Here is a 14,605-nt window from a genome sequence, read left to right on the forward strand (position 1 = left end):
GAATATCAGTACGTCCACTCTCATCCATATTCTATTCCTCCATCCTGTGGACCTTGGAATGGTTGTGTCCACTCCACATCTATATCAAGAGGGGGCTTAGATTCCACGTGGATGCTGGATGCAATCCTCCTGCTTTCAGTTGTAGGCACTCTTGGCTCCATGGTGTGGTGGTTGACCTTCTTCAACTCCATGTTAGCTGAGTTGGGTAAGTCCAACAAACCAGAGTATAGGATCTGAAGTCTCTTGAGGCTTAGGGCCTGGCTATCATATGGTCAGTCCAGAGATTCAGATCCCCTGGGTATATATTAAACCCCCGCACCAACTATAGTTCTGATAAAAGTAACAGGAGAGGCTTGTGAAAAAAGATCACATCTGAGTCCAGCTCCATCACACAGAAACACAAACTCCAAAGAAGGGCCAACTGACATGGCACTGAACTCCATCTGCCATGATCATAGAACCTGTGGGTCTCTGTAGCCCTCAGAAGAACCAATACCCGGAGTTGTATCTACTTTATCTGTCTCTGGGACTCTGCTCAGGTGTGCATAAGGGCAACCCCTCTGATAACCTCCTGGCTCTTTTTGGAGACTCAGAGCCATATAAACTCATTTGTCCTTTCCATTTCCCCTTGATTCGGGTCAAAAAGCATTTTTAACTCCTGGTATTATATGTAGACTGAGATATTCTGCTGGTCCGAGTTGACCCTTTTATTCAAGGTCATTTTCTAGTTACATCATCAGCTGGTACTTGGTAGTAATCCCTTGGCGCCAGGGAGGCTCATCCCAGGAGTCATGTCCCATGCTGGGGGGAAGGCAATGCATTTACATGCTGAGTTTGGCTTCGAGACTGGCCACATTTGAGCAACACGGAGGCTCTCAGGAGGTAACTCTTAGGTACCCTGCAGCTCTACGCCTTGTTCTTATTTCAGTTGTACAGGGTCACAAGCATAGTCATTAGTGTCAAGGGCTCATTGTTGGACCTTCCTTCTTTTTTGGTCATTGCCATTGCACTTGGGGGATTGTTGCTGTTCCTTTAGGGACTGTGATAGAGCTCCCCTGGCTAGGAACTCAACACTCCCTCAGTTGTTGTTTTTAATTGTATCCACTATGAAAATATCCAAACATTTTTATGTACCCTGGATATATGCCCTGTAGAACTCCCTGCCAACCATGTGTCCCCTGTCAATAACATCCCACACCAGTATTCTTCTGCTGCCATTGTTGAACCTCTCTGTGATTCAAAACTTCCTGAAAGCTGAAGCCCAATATATTGCCAGGTTCCCTTAATAGTAAAATGGAATATAGTGATGAGTTTACAGGTTAGATATAGAATACATATTAATTTGGAAAAATTATGGTAAAAATAAATTGGGGTATCAAAAGATTAAAAATGCAAAAGCTTTGTTTTTGATGTTTTGCCTTCCATCACTGCAATAAGTGTTGCCCTGTATGCAAATTGGCAAGGCAACTACTTCCGTCTTTTCCTCAGTGTCTGCGTCCTATCTTTTTCTTCTCTTTTTTCTAATTATTAAGCTTATCTTCACAAAGTTTTAGATCACAGTAATTCATATATACAATATACAGTACTCCGCATATCCAACATAAAACCTTTTCCCTTTCACAGCAATAATCTTTTTACATATTCATACTATAGTTACTGGAACTGATGTACAAATATTGAGACAACAGCTTTCAAATAAGGTAACATTGTGTTTACATTGTGGTTTATATTTTAGACTACACAATTTTCTAAATTTTTAGTTGTCTTATGTTTTACATTATGATTTACATTTTAGCCTATCAGCCCCTATATATTTTGTTTTGTTTTTTGAAGCAGTTTTATTGAGATATAGTTACATACCATACGATCGATCCAAAGTATATAATCAGTGGCTTCTAGTATAATTACAGTTGTGCATTCTATGACCACACATAATTTTAGAACAATTTCATTACTCCAAAAAGAAAAACTCCACACCCCTCTATCCTTCCCCAGCTCTACATGACCACTAACCTAATTCCATCTTTATAAATTGATTTATATTTACATTTTATATAAATTGAATTATACAATATGTAGTACTTTGTGACTGGTTTCATTCACTTAACTTTTTTTGTCTTTCCTTTTTTACCTGATATTAAGTCCTGTAACATTGACTTACATAATATTTGTTCAGTTTCAAAGAAACTTAGTCTTATATATGCAATATTACCCATGTTCATGTTTCATATGAGGTTTTATTATGCTATACAGTTCCAAGTTACATTTTGTAGCTTTCCTTCTAGTAATATACATGACCTTAGACCTTAACCTTTTTTGTTACATGAACTCCTTTGCCAATCAGGTGAAAACCACGGACCCCTTACTAAGTCCACACTGTACTGTGCACTATTCAATAAATATATCACACCTGCACCAACATGTCCCCACAAGAATAATGTTTTTTGAATTTCAGTTCAAGCTCTTGGACCCCTTGTTAAGAATCCCTGCCTTAGACTTTCCCTTTCTTTTTTATTTTTTTATTTATTTTATTTATTTTTTTATTGACTTTGTAATAATATTACATTAAAAATATATATGTGAGGTCCCATTCAACCCCACCCCCCCACCCCCCCTCTCCCCCCCCCAACAACACTCGTTCCCATCATCATGACACATCCATTGGATTTGGTAAGTACATCTTTGGGCACCTCTGCACCTCATAGACAATGGTTCACATCATGGCCCATACTCTCCTCCATTCCATCCAGTGGGCCCTGTGAGGATTTACAATGTCCGGTGATTACCTCTGAAGCACCATCCAGGGCAGCTCCATGTCCCAAAGACGCCTCCACCTCTCATCTCTTCCTGCCTTTCCCCATACCCATCGTCTACCATGTCCACTTTTCCCAATCCAATGCCACCTCTTCTATGTGGACATTGGATTGGTTGTGTCCATTGCACCTCTATGTCAAGAGGAGGCTCAGATTCCACATGGATGCTGGATGCAATCCTCCCATTTTCAGTTGTAATCACTCTAGGCTCCATGGTGTGGTGGTTGTCCTTCTTCAACTCCATCTTAGCTGAGTGTGGTAAGTCCAATAGATCAGATTGTAGGTGCTGGAGTCTGTTGAGGCTCAGGACCTGGCTATCAAATTGTCAGTCCAGAGAGTCAAATCCCCTAAATATATCTTAAACCCCAACATTAACTGCACCTCCAGCACATTAGCATGAAAGTCTTATGAAGGGAGATCCCATCTGAGTTCAGATTCATCACACATAAACACCATTTCCAAAGAGGGGCCATCTGCCCTGGTAGTTAACCCCATCGGCCATGACCATAACTCCCATGGGTCTCTTTAGCCCTCAAAGGAACCAATATCTGGGGGTTGTATCTGCTTTATCTGTCTCTCTGACTCTGCTCAGTTGTGCATGAGGGCAATCCTTCTGCCAGCCTCCAGACTCTTTTTTAGAAACTCGTAGCCATATAAACTCATTTCTCCTTTTCATTTCCCCCTTACTTTAGGTCAAACAGCATTTTAAAGTCATGGTATTTTATGTAGACGTGGATATTCTGCTGATCCGCATTGAACCTTCCGTATAAGTAGACTTTCCCTTTCAATCACTGTCATACCCACTGTGGCAGTATGATAAGCTATTTTGCCTGATTGTTTGCAGCTGAAGAGAAGAGAACAGCTGAGCCCTATGGCAGCCTACAGTTGAGATAGGAAGGAGCTGGGCCCATGGAGCTTTAGGAGGAAAGAAGGCGGCTGATCTCTCACAGACATTGCTCACTGTAGCAGTTTGGTATTGTTTATGAATTCCAAAAATAGCTATTGGATTATGTTTGTAAACTGGTCTGTTCCTCTGGGCATATTAGATTGCATTAGATTAAGAGGTTTCACTTTTACCTGATTATATTAAGATTGGAATTTTGATTTGGCCATGTCAAATCATGGCATAGGATAGAGTTGGAGTTTTGATGTTAGAACCGTGGGAAGTAAATGCATGGAGAAGGATTACACGGAAGTAGATATGCAGGAAGAGAGGGTGCTCCATAGACACTGCCTGGGAAGACAGATGAGCCTGATAGACACAGCCAACCTTGTGGAGAGAACAGAGCAGCTGAGCCCAGAACGAAAAGAGCCCTGGGGAGAGAGATGAACCTTATGCCTACCTACAGATGAGATAGGAAGAAGCTGGGTCCACGGAGCCTTAAGAGAAAGAGGAAGGCTGAACCCTCGCAGACATCACCCACCATATTGCTTCAACATCTGGCAACAGAGTTTGGTGAGGAAGTAACTTTGAGTTGGACACTCTAGGGCCTTCCACCTCAAATAAATACCCTTTATAAAAGCCAACAGACTTCTGGTACTTTGCATCGGCACCCCTTTTGCCTGATTAATACAGAATTTGGTACGGAGTGGTGTGGTGCTTTTGCAATTACCAAAAATGCTGGAACGGTTTTATAAATGGGTAAGGGGTATTTTTTTTTTTAATTTTTAATTTATTTTAAAAAGATATATAGAGCACACAAAATGTTACATTAAAAAATATAGGAGGGAAACGGACTTGGCCCAGTGGTTAGGGTGTCCGTCTACCACATGGGAGGTCCGCGGTTCAAACCCCGGGCCTCCTTGACCCGTGTGGAGCTGGCCCATGTGCAGTGCTGATGTGCGCAAGGAGTGCCCTGCCACGCAGGGGTGTCCCCCGTGTAGGGGAGCCCCACGCGCAAGGAGTGTGCCCCGTAAGGAGAGCCGCCCAGTGCCAAGGAGGGAGCAGCCTGCCGAGGAATGGCGCCGCCTACACTTCCCGTGCTGCTGACAGGGAAACAAGACGCAGCAAATAGACACAGAGAACAGACAACCAGGGGAGCGGGGAGAATTAAATAAATAAATCTTTAAAAATATATATATATAGGAGGTTCCCATATGCCTACTTCCCACACCCCCCTCTCTTCCCACATCAACAGCTTCTTTCATTAGTGTGGTACATTCATTGCAATTGATGAATACATTTTGGAGCACTGCTACACAGCATGGATTATAGTTTATAGTTTACACTCTCTCCCAGTGGTAAGGGGTATTTTTTGGAGGAATTGTGAGATGCTTGATGGAAAAGGTCTAGATTGTTTGAAGAGACTGTTGATAGGGATATGGAGCCTAAAGTTATTCCTGATAAGGCCTTAGAAGAAAGTGATGAAACTATTATTGGAAACTGGAGGAAAGATGATCCATGTCTTAAAGTTGTAGAGAATTTAGTAAGATTGACTCCTGATGTTATATGGAAGGCAGAATTTGAAAATTACGAGTTTGGACATTTAGCCAAGGAGATTTCCAAACTAAATGTGGAAAATGCAGCCTGGCTTCTCCTTGCAGCCTATAGCAGAATATTAGAGGAAAGAGATAAACTGATAATTGCACTGTTGGGCACAAAGGAACCGGAAACTGATTCCGGAAATTCCAAGCCTCTGTAAATCAACCCCCCAGACAACCATGCCCTGTTTGAGGAGTTAACTAAACATGGAACTTGTAAGGCAGGATTGAAAATGCAGTTATCCAGGAAAGACTTGTGGGAAGTTTTACTGTCTGATGGCTTGGACCCCTGCTTCTTGCAGGCTAAACCAACAAACTTTTTATGAGAGCTGTAAGAACAAAACCACTGTCAGCCTGGACTAAAAGGGACATGGAGGGGAGAGATGGAAGGGAAAACAGCTTTAAGAGGGACACCATGGAAGGTGAAGTCTGGAATTAAGACATCTCCTTGGGTCAAGAGAAGGACCCCACCCATATGTATGGGGAGGGTGAGTTTGCCCTGGCATTTGAAGAGGGTGGTTGTTCCAGCCCACTATTCAGGGAGAGTTTTGTCTCCCCAGGCTACAGATAGGGTGAAGCACATTCTTCAAGGGTTTGGGAGAGTAAGGTCAACACCCCAGAGGTCTGAGAGGCATTGGACCTGTCCTCTATAGATTAGGGAAGGACAGGTCACCAACTCATTGCTCTTAGAGAGATGGGCCTGCATGCCAGAGATTAGGGAAAATGTTGCCTCTACCTCACTGTATTTAAAGGGGTTGGAACTCTACCCCAGAGATTGGTTAAAGTGTGGCCACCACCCCAACGTTCTTGGAGTGCGAGGTCTGGAGCTCAGTTGCCACCCAGATGCTTGATAAGGGTGGAACCAGGAAAATGGCTATTGGGCAAGCCTGTGGAAAGGGTGGGCCCCCATGAGTCTCCAAGGATGGGAAGAAACCATCATCTTAAGAATGACTCTGACTTTGAAATCTAAGGGAGTATGCCCCACAGGTTTTTGGAACTGTAGGGGACTAGTGACTCATGTTGCCTCCAGAATTCTCCTTATGGAAATACAAATGTTTATCCTTTTATCTGTCCTTTTGTATATTGGAAGCAGATAAATTGTTTTGTAGGTTTCAGAGGTCTACAGCCAGATGGGGCTTTGCCCCAAGACAAATTGTATTTCTGTTAATTGATTGTGATGTGATTTTGTACTTAGCATTGCTAGCTGAAAGGATTTAAGGTTTTTTGAATATTGTAATGTCTTTTTTGGAATTCAGAGGGTGGAGTGTGGCAGTTTGATATTATTTATGAATTCCAAAAACATATATAGATTATGTTTATAAACTGGTCTGTTCCTCTGGGCGTGATACCCTTCACTTGTATTAGATTCAGCTGAGATGCCTTTGATTAAATTATGTTAAGATTAGGGCTTTGATTCAACCATGTCATTAGGGTGACTCAGTTTGAGTCCCTGGCTCCTTTGTGGGCTATATCAATGGACACTCAGTGAAGGAGACACGCAGAAGCTGATACTTGAGAAAAGAGAGAGAGCTCCATAGACATGGAAGAGGACTTTGATCTTGTGGCCCAGGGGAGAGATGAGTCCTTTTGCCTGATAGTTTGCAGCTGAAGAGAACAGAGCAGTTGAGCCCTATGCCAACCCACAGCTGAGATTGGAAGGAGCTGGGCCTAAGAGCCTTAGGAGGAAAGAGGAAGCCTGAACCCTCACAGACCTGGCCCACCATTTTGCTTTAACACATAGCAACAGACTTTGTGTGAGGAAGTACTTTTTATGGTACCTTGAGTTGAACTCTTAAGGGCCTTGTAACTGTAAGCTTTTACCTCAAATAAATTCCCTTTATAAAAGCCAACAGATTTCTGGTACTGTGCATCAGCACCCCCCTTTTTTTTTAAAGATTTATTTATTTTTATTTCTCTCCCCTTCCCTGCCACCCCACTCCCCCAGTTGTCTGCTCTCTGTGTCCATTCGCTGTGTGTTCTTCTGTGTCCACTTGTATTCTTGTCAGCAGCACCAGGAATCTGTGTCTTTTTTTGTGTCATCTTGCTGCGTCAGCTCTCCGTGTGTGCAGCGCCACTCCTGGGCAGCATGCACTTTTTTCATGCTGGGCGGCTCTCCTTATGGGGTGCACTCTTTGTGCGTGGAGCTCCCCTATGCGGGGGCCACCCCTGCGTGGCATGGCACTCCTTGCGTGCATTAGCACTGCACATGGGCCAGCTCATCACACGGGTCAGGAGGCCCTGGGTTTGAACCCTGGACCTCCCATGTGGTAGGCGGATGCTCTTTTGAGCTAAATCCGCTTCCTCAGCACCCCCTTTGACTGACTAATACACCCGTATAATAGCACTGCTAGTTACAAACATTATGTTGTGCTTTCATGTTTTCCATTCATTTCCAAAGATTAACACACAACCTTTTTACCAGTTATACACAAGTTAGCCCTTAGCTTTCCATTCTCTAACCCCATTCTATTTTCTGGTGACCCTTATTCTAATTATTAACTCCATGAGATTAAACAATATATTTAGTTCATAGTAGTTCAGTCATACATTATTTGTTCTTTTGTATCTGGCTCGCTTCACTCAACATAATGTCTTCCAGGTTCATATATGTTGTCATGCTTCACAACTTCATTTCTTCTTACATCTGCATAATATTCCATTGTGTGAATACACCATAGTTTTCTTATCCACTCATCTGTTGATGGATGCCTGGGTTGTTTCCAGCTTTTGACAATCATGAATAATGTCGCTGTGAACATTGGTGTGCAGTTGTCTGTCCGTGTTACTGCTTTCAGTTCTTCTGGGTATATACCTAGTAGTGGGGTCATGTGGCAAGTCTATATTCAACTTCTTTAGGAACTGCCAAACAGTCGCCCGCAGTGGCTGTACCATTCTACATTCCCACCAACAGTGAATATGTGTTCCTATCTCCCCACATCCTCTCCAACACTTGTAGTTCTCTGTGTTTTTAATAGTGGCCATTTTGATAGGTGTGAAATGATATCTCATTGTAATTTTGATTTGCATTTCCCTAATCACTGGTGATGTTGAACATTTTTTCATTCATATTTCTTCTTTGGGCAAATGTCTATTGAAGTCTTTTGCCTACTTTGTAATTGGGTTGTTTGTCTTTTTATTGTGGATTTGCAGCATCTCTTTATATAGCATGGATATTAAATCTTTATCAAATATGTGATTTCCAAATATTTTCTCCCATTGAGTCGGCTGCCTTTTACTTTTTGACAAAGTCTTTTGAGATGCAAAAATGTTTAATTTTGAGGAGGTCCCATTTATCTATTTTTTCTTTTGCTGCTTGCGCTTTGGTATAAGGTCCAAGAACCCACAATCTATCACAAGATCTTTGAGATGTTTCCCTACATTTTCTTTTAGTAGTTTTATGGTCCTGGCTTTTATATTTAGGTCTTTGATCCATTTTGAGTTGATTCTTATATATAGGGAGTGAGATAGCAGTCCTCTTTCATTCTTTTGGTTGTGAATATCCAGTTCTTCTAGCACTACTTGTTGAAGAGACTGTTTTCCTGTTAAGATGGACTTGTAGGTTTGTTAAAAGCAGTTGACGGGGAGTGAATGTAGCTCAGTGGTTGAATGCCTGCTTCCCATGTATAAGGTCCTGGGCTCAATCCCTGGTACCTTCTAAAAAAAGTAACAAAAAAAAAAAAAACCCCTACAAAAAGCCAAAATCAGTTGACTGTGGAGATGAGGATTTATTTCTGGACTCTTAATTCTATTCTACTGAATGATGTGACTATCTTTATGCCAATACCATGCTGTTTTAATCACTGTAGCTTTGTAATATGTTTCAAGGCCAGGCAGTGGAATACCTCGTATGTCACTCTTCTCTTTTAGAATACTTTTGGCTATTTGGGTGCACTTTCCCTTCCAAATGAATTTGGTAATGGTCTTTTCTATTTCTATGAAGCAGGCTGTTGGCATTTTGATTGTTATTGCATTGAATCTATAAATCATTTTGGGTAGGATTGATATCTTCATGATATTTAGTCTTCTAATCCATAACATGGAATGTCTTTCCATTTGTTTAGGTCTTCATTGACTTTTTTTAGTATTGTTTTGTAATTTTCTGAATTTAGATACTGTATACTTCTTTGGTTAGACTGATTCCTAGGTAGTTGAGTCTTTTTTTTGCTATTGTAAATGGAATTTTCCCCCCTGATTTCCTCCTCAGATTGTTCAATACTAGTGTACAGAAAGCATTACTGATTTTTACATGTTGATCTTCTATCCTGCCACTTTGCTGAATTCATTTATTAGCTCAAGCAGCACTTTGTTGTAGACATTTCAGGATTTTATAAATATAGGGTCATAACATCTGCAAATAGTGAGAGTTTTATTCCTCTTTTCCTAGTTGGATGCCATTTATTATTTATTTATTTATTTTCTTATCTACTTGCTCTAGCTAGAACTTCTAGTACAACATCGAATAACAGTGCTGACAGTGGGCATCCTTTTCTAGTTCCCGATCTGAGAGGGTGAGAGGGAAAGTTTTCAACTTTTTCCCATTGAGTATGGTGTTGGCTGTGGGTTTTTCATATATGCCCTTTATCATATTGAGGAATTTTCCTTCTATTCCTGTCCTTCAAAGTGTTTTTATCAAGAAAGGATGCTGGATTTTATTGAATGCCTTTTATGAATTGAACAAGATGCTCATGTGGTTTTTTTCCCCCCTTTAATTTGTTAATGTGGTATATTATGCTGATAGCTTTTCATGTTTTTTTTCCTCCAAATTCTACTCAATTTATTCATTTTTTTAAAAAGATATTACATTAAAAAAATATGAGGTCCCCATTCACCCCCACCACCCCCACCCCACCACTACCCCCACAGTAACACTCTCCCCCATCATCATGTCACATCCGTTGCGTCTGGTGAGTACATCTCTGGGCATCGCTGCACCCCATGTCCCGTGTACACCATAGCCCACACTTTCCCACGTTCCATCCAGTGGGCCATGGGAGGACATACAACATCCGGCAGTTGTCCCTGGGGCAGCACCCAGGACAACTCCAAGTCCTAAGAATGCCTCCACATCTCTTCTCTTCCTCCCATTCCCCACACCCAGCAGCCACCATGGCACTTTTCCATACCAATGCCACACTTTCTCGATTATTAAGCACAATAGTTCATGAATAGAATATCATTAAGTCCACTCTGATCCTTACTGTATTCTTCCTTCCTGTGGACCTTGGCTTGGTTATGTCCATTCCACATCTATGTCAAGAGGGGGTTTAGATTCCACATGGATATTGGATGCAATCCTCCTGCTTTCTTCAGTTGTAGGCACTCTAGGCTCCATGGGCTTTTCATATGTTGAAACAGCCTTGCATACCAGGAATAAATCCTACTTGGTTGTGATGTATAAGTTTTTTGAGGGAAGCGGATTTGGCCCAGCGGATAGGGCGTCCACCTACCACATGGGAGGTCCGCGGTTCAAACCCCGGGCCTCCTTGACCCATGTGGAGCTGGCCCACACGCAGTGCTGATGCGCGCAATGAGTGCCGTGCCATGCAGGGGCAGGAGCCCCATGTGCAAGGAGTGCACCCCATAAGGAGAGCTGCCCACTGCGAAAAAAAGTGCAGCCTGCCCAGGAGTGCACACACAGAGTGCTGACGCAGCAAGATGATGCAACAAAAAAAGAAACACAGTTCCTGTGCCGCTGACAACAGCAGGAGTGGACAAAAAGAACATGCAGCAAATGGACACAGAGAACAGACAACTGGGAGGGGGGAGAGAAAGAAATAAAATAAATCTTTAAAAAAATGTTTTTTGATATGCTGTCATTTCTATTTACAAATATTTCGTTGAGAGTTTTTGCATATATATGTTCATTAGAGAGATGGGTCTGTAATTTTCTTGTAGTGTGCTTTGGTGTTATCTAGCTTTGGTGTTACGATGATGTTGGTCTCATAAAATGTGTTGTGGGTCATTTTCCCTCCTCTTCAATTAATTTTTTGGAAGAGTTGAAACAGGATTGGTGTTAATTGTTCTTGTAATGTTTGGTAGAATTCACCTGTGAAGCCATCTGGTCCTGGACTTTTCTTTGTTGGAAGGTTGTTGATGACAGATTCAGTCTCTTTAAATATGATTGCTTTTTTAAGTTCTTGTATTTTTTTGTAGCATCAGTGTAGTTTCTCCATTTCTAGGACTTTATCCATTTCATCTAGGTTGTCTGGTTTGTTGGCATACTGTTTCTCATAATAGCCGCTTATGATCCTTTTTATTTATGTGGGGTCAGTCAGAACTTTACCCCTTTCATTTCTTTCTTTTTTTAAAAAGATTTATTTATTTATTTATTTCTCTCCCCTTCCTCCCCCACCCTGGTTGTCTGTTCTCTGTGTCTATTTGCTGCGTCGTCTTTGTCCGCTTTTGTTGTTGTCAGTGGCACGGGAATCTGTGTTTCTTTTTGTTGCGTCATCTTGTTGTGTGAGCTCTTCGTGTGTGCGGCAGCATTCCTGGGCAGGCTGCACTTTCTTTTGCGCTGGGTGGCTCTCCTTACGGGGCGCACTCCTTGTGCATGGGGCTCCCTTATGCAGGGGACACCTCTGTGTGGCAGGGCACTCCTTGCGCGCATCAGCACTGCGCATGGGCCAGTTCCACACGGGTCAAAGAAGCCCGGGGTTTGAACTGCGGACCTCCCATGTGGTAGACGGATGCCCTAACCACTGGGCCAAGTCCGCCGCCCCCTTTCATTTCTGATTATATTTATTTGCATCTTCTCTTTTTCCTTTGTTAGTCTAGATAGGGATTTGTCAATTTTACTATCTTCTCAAAGAACCAGCTTTTTGTTTTGTTGATTTTCTCTCTCTCTTTTTTTAAAGTCTCAATTTCATTTATTTCTGCTCTAATCTTTATTATTTCTCTCTTGTTGCTTTGTTTGGGATTGGTTTACTCTTCTTTTTCTAGTTTCTCCAGTTGCTCAGTTAGAGGTTTGATTTTAGCTCTCTCTTCCTTTTTAATATAGGCATTTAGGACTGTCAGTTTCCCTCTCAGCACTGCCTTCACTGTCTCCTGTATGTTTTATTTATTTATCTATCTGTTTTGAGGTACTAGGGCTGGGGATTTAACTAGGAACCTCATATGTGGGAAGCCGGCCATCAACCATTGAGCCACATTGGCTCCCCTGAGTTGGTTTTTCGTTTGCTTGTATTTTGCTTGTTAGTTTTTAGGAGGCACTGGGACCCACACTCAGGACCTCTCGTGTGGGAGGCAGGCACTCAACTGCTTGAGCCACATCTGCACCTGCTAAAAGTTTTTATTTTTTAATCCCCCTTTGTGGTTTGCTTGCTGTCTTCTCTTTGTGTTCATTTGCTGTGCACTCTTCTGTGTTTTTACTTGTCTCCCTTTTTATTGCGTCACCTTGCTGAGTCGGCTCTGCAGGGCTTGCGGGCTGGCGGCTCTCTGCGATGTGTGGGCGGGCCTGCCTTCACAAGGAGGCCCCAGGACACGAACCCAGGGCCTCCTATATGGCAGACGGGAGCCCAACTGATTGAGCACAGCCGCTTTCTTAAAGTTCTGATAAGTTGTGTTCTCATTTCCATTTCTTTCAATATATTTACTTATTTTACTTGCAGTTTCTTCTTTGGTCCACTGATTCTTTAGGAGTGTGTTGTGTAGCCGCCATACGTTTGTGAATTTACCTCTTTCCTATCTACTTTTGATTTCCAGATTCATTTTATTATCATCTGAGAAGGTGCTTTGTATAATTTCAGTCTTTTTATATTTATTGAGAGCTCCATTGTGACCTAACAAATGGTCTATCCTGGAAAAACATCCATGGGCACTTGAGAAGAATGTATAATCTGATGAGTTTGGCTGCAACATTCTTTATATATGTTAGATCTAGCTTGTTTATTGTATTGTTCAAGATCTGTTTTCTCATTGATCTTCTATCCAGGTCTTCTATCTAATGATGTGACACATATGTTGAAGTCTCCAACAATTATTGTACAGATCTCTATTTCTCCCTTCAGTTTTACCAGAGTTTGCTTCATGTATTTTGTGGCACCCTAGTTAGGGGCATAGATATTTATGAATGTTATTTCTTCCTGGATTGTCCCTTTTATTAATATATAATGGCCTTCTGTATCTCTTATAAATTTTTGCATTCAGAATCTGTTTTATCTGATATTAGTATAGCTATCCCTGCTCTTTTTTGGTTACTATTTGTGTGGAGTGTCATTTTCCAACTTTTCACTTTCAGACGGTTTGTATCCCTGGGTCTAAGGTAAGTCTCTTGTAAGCAGCATGTGGATGGCTCATGTTTTTTTTATCCATTTGTAAGCCTATATCTTTTGATTGGGGAGTTTAATCTATTCACATTCAATGATATTACTGTAAATGCTTTATTTGCTTCTACCATTTTCTTCTTTGGTTTTCATATGTCATATCATATTTTCTTCTGACTTTTTACTCTTTTGGTTGTTTACCCTTTCTGCTATTCTTTCTTCTATACTCTCCTCCAAGCCTCTCTCCCCTGTCTTTTTCTTTCAGGCTGTAAAGCTTCTTTTAACATTTCCTGCAAAATTGAATTCTTTTTTACAAACTCTCTTATGTTCTCTTTGTTTGTGATAGTTTTATACTCACCTTTACATTTGAAGGCCAATTTGCTGGATAAAGAATTCTTGACTGGCAGTTTTTCTGTTTCGGTATCCTGATTGTATCATACCAATGTCTTCTTGCCTCCATGATTTCTGATGAGAAATCCACACTAAATCTTACTGGTTGTTCCTTGTATGTGATGGTTTCCTTCTCCTTTGCTACTCTGAGAATTTTCTCTTTATTGTTGATGTTTGACATCCTGAGTAGTATGTGTCTTGGATTAGGTCTATTAGCATTTTATTCTGATTGGGGTATGGTGAGCTTCTTGGACATGTAAGTTCATTTCTCTTTTGTGAGAGTTAGAAAATTTTCAGCTGTTGTTTCCTCATATCCTCTTTCTGCCTCTTTTCCCTTCTCTTCTTCTTCTGGAACTCCTATGATGCATATGTTGTTGCATTTCATGTTATCATTCAACTCCTTGAACTCCTGCTTTATTTTTTCCATTTTTCTTTCTTTGTTCTTTTCGTTCTTCTATTTCAGCTCTTCTGTCTCCTCTGTCACTTTTCTTTTTTTTATCATTTCAAGTTTACTGGTGTATGCCTCCAATGTGTTTTGAGCTCACCTATCATGTCTTTTATTCTCATTTGCTGTTATTTTTTTATTCACACTTTCAAATTCTTCTTTGTGCTTGCTCCATGTCTTTTTTTTTTTATTGTGCTCACTGTCTGCTTTCTGTG

At 41.3% G+C, this 14,605-nt stretch overlaps 1 protein-coding gene across 1 annotated transcript in view; it reads left to right on the forward strand.

The window, feature by feature from the left end:
- PCYOX1 (prenylcysteine oxidase 1) overlaps positions 1 to 14,605 on the forward strand; it is a 32,695-nt gene that overhangs the window by 6,887 nt on the left and 11,203 nt on the right. The window lies entirely within an intron of this gene.

Source organism: Dasypus novemcinctus, chromosome 17 (assembly GCF_030445035.2).
Source record: "Dasypus novemcinctus isolate mDasNov1 chromosome 17, mDasNov1.1.hap2, whole genome shotgun sequence".
NCBI lineage: Eukaryota > Metazoa > Chordata > Mammalia > Cingulata > Dasypodidae > Dasypus > Dasypus novemcinctus.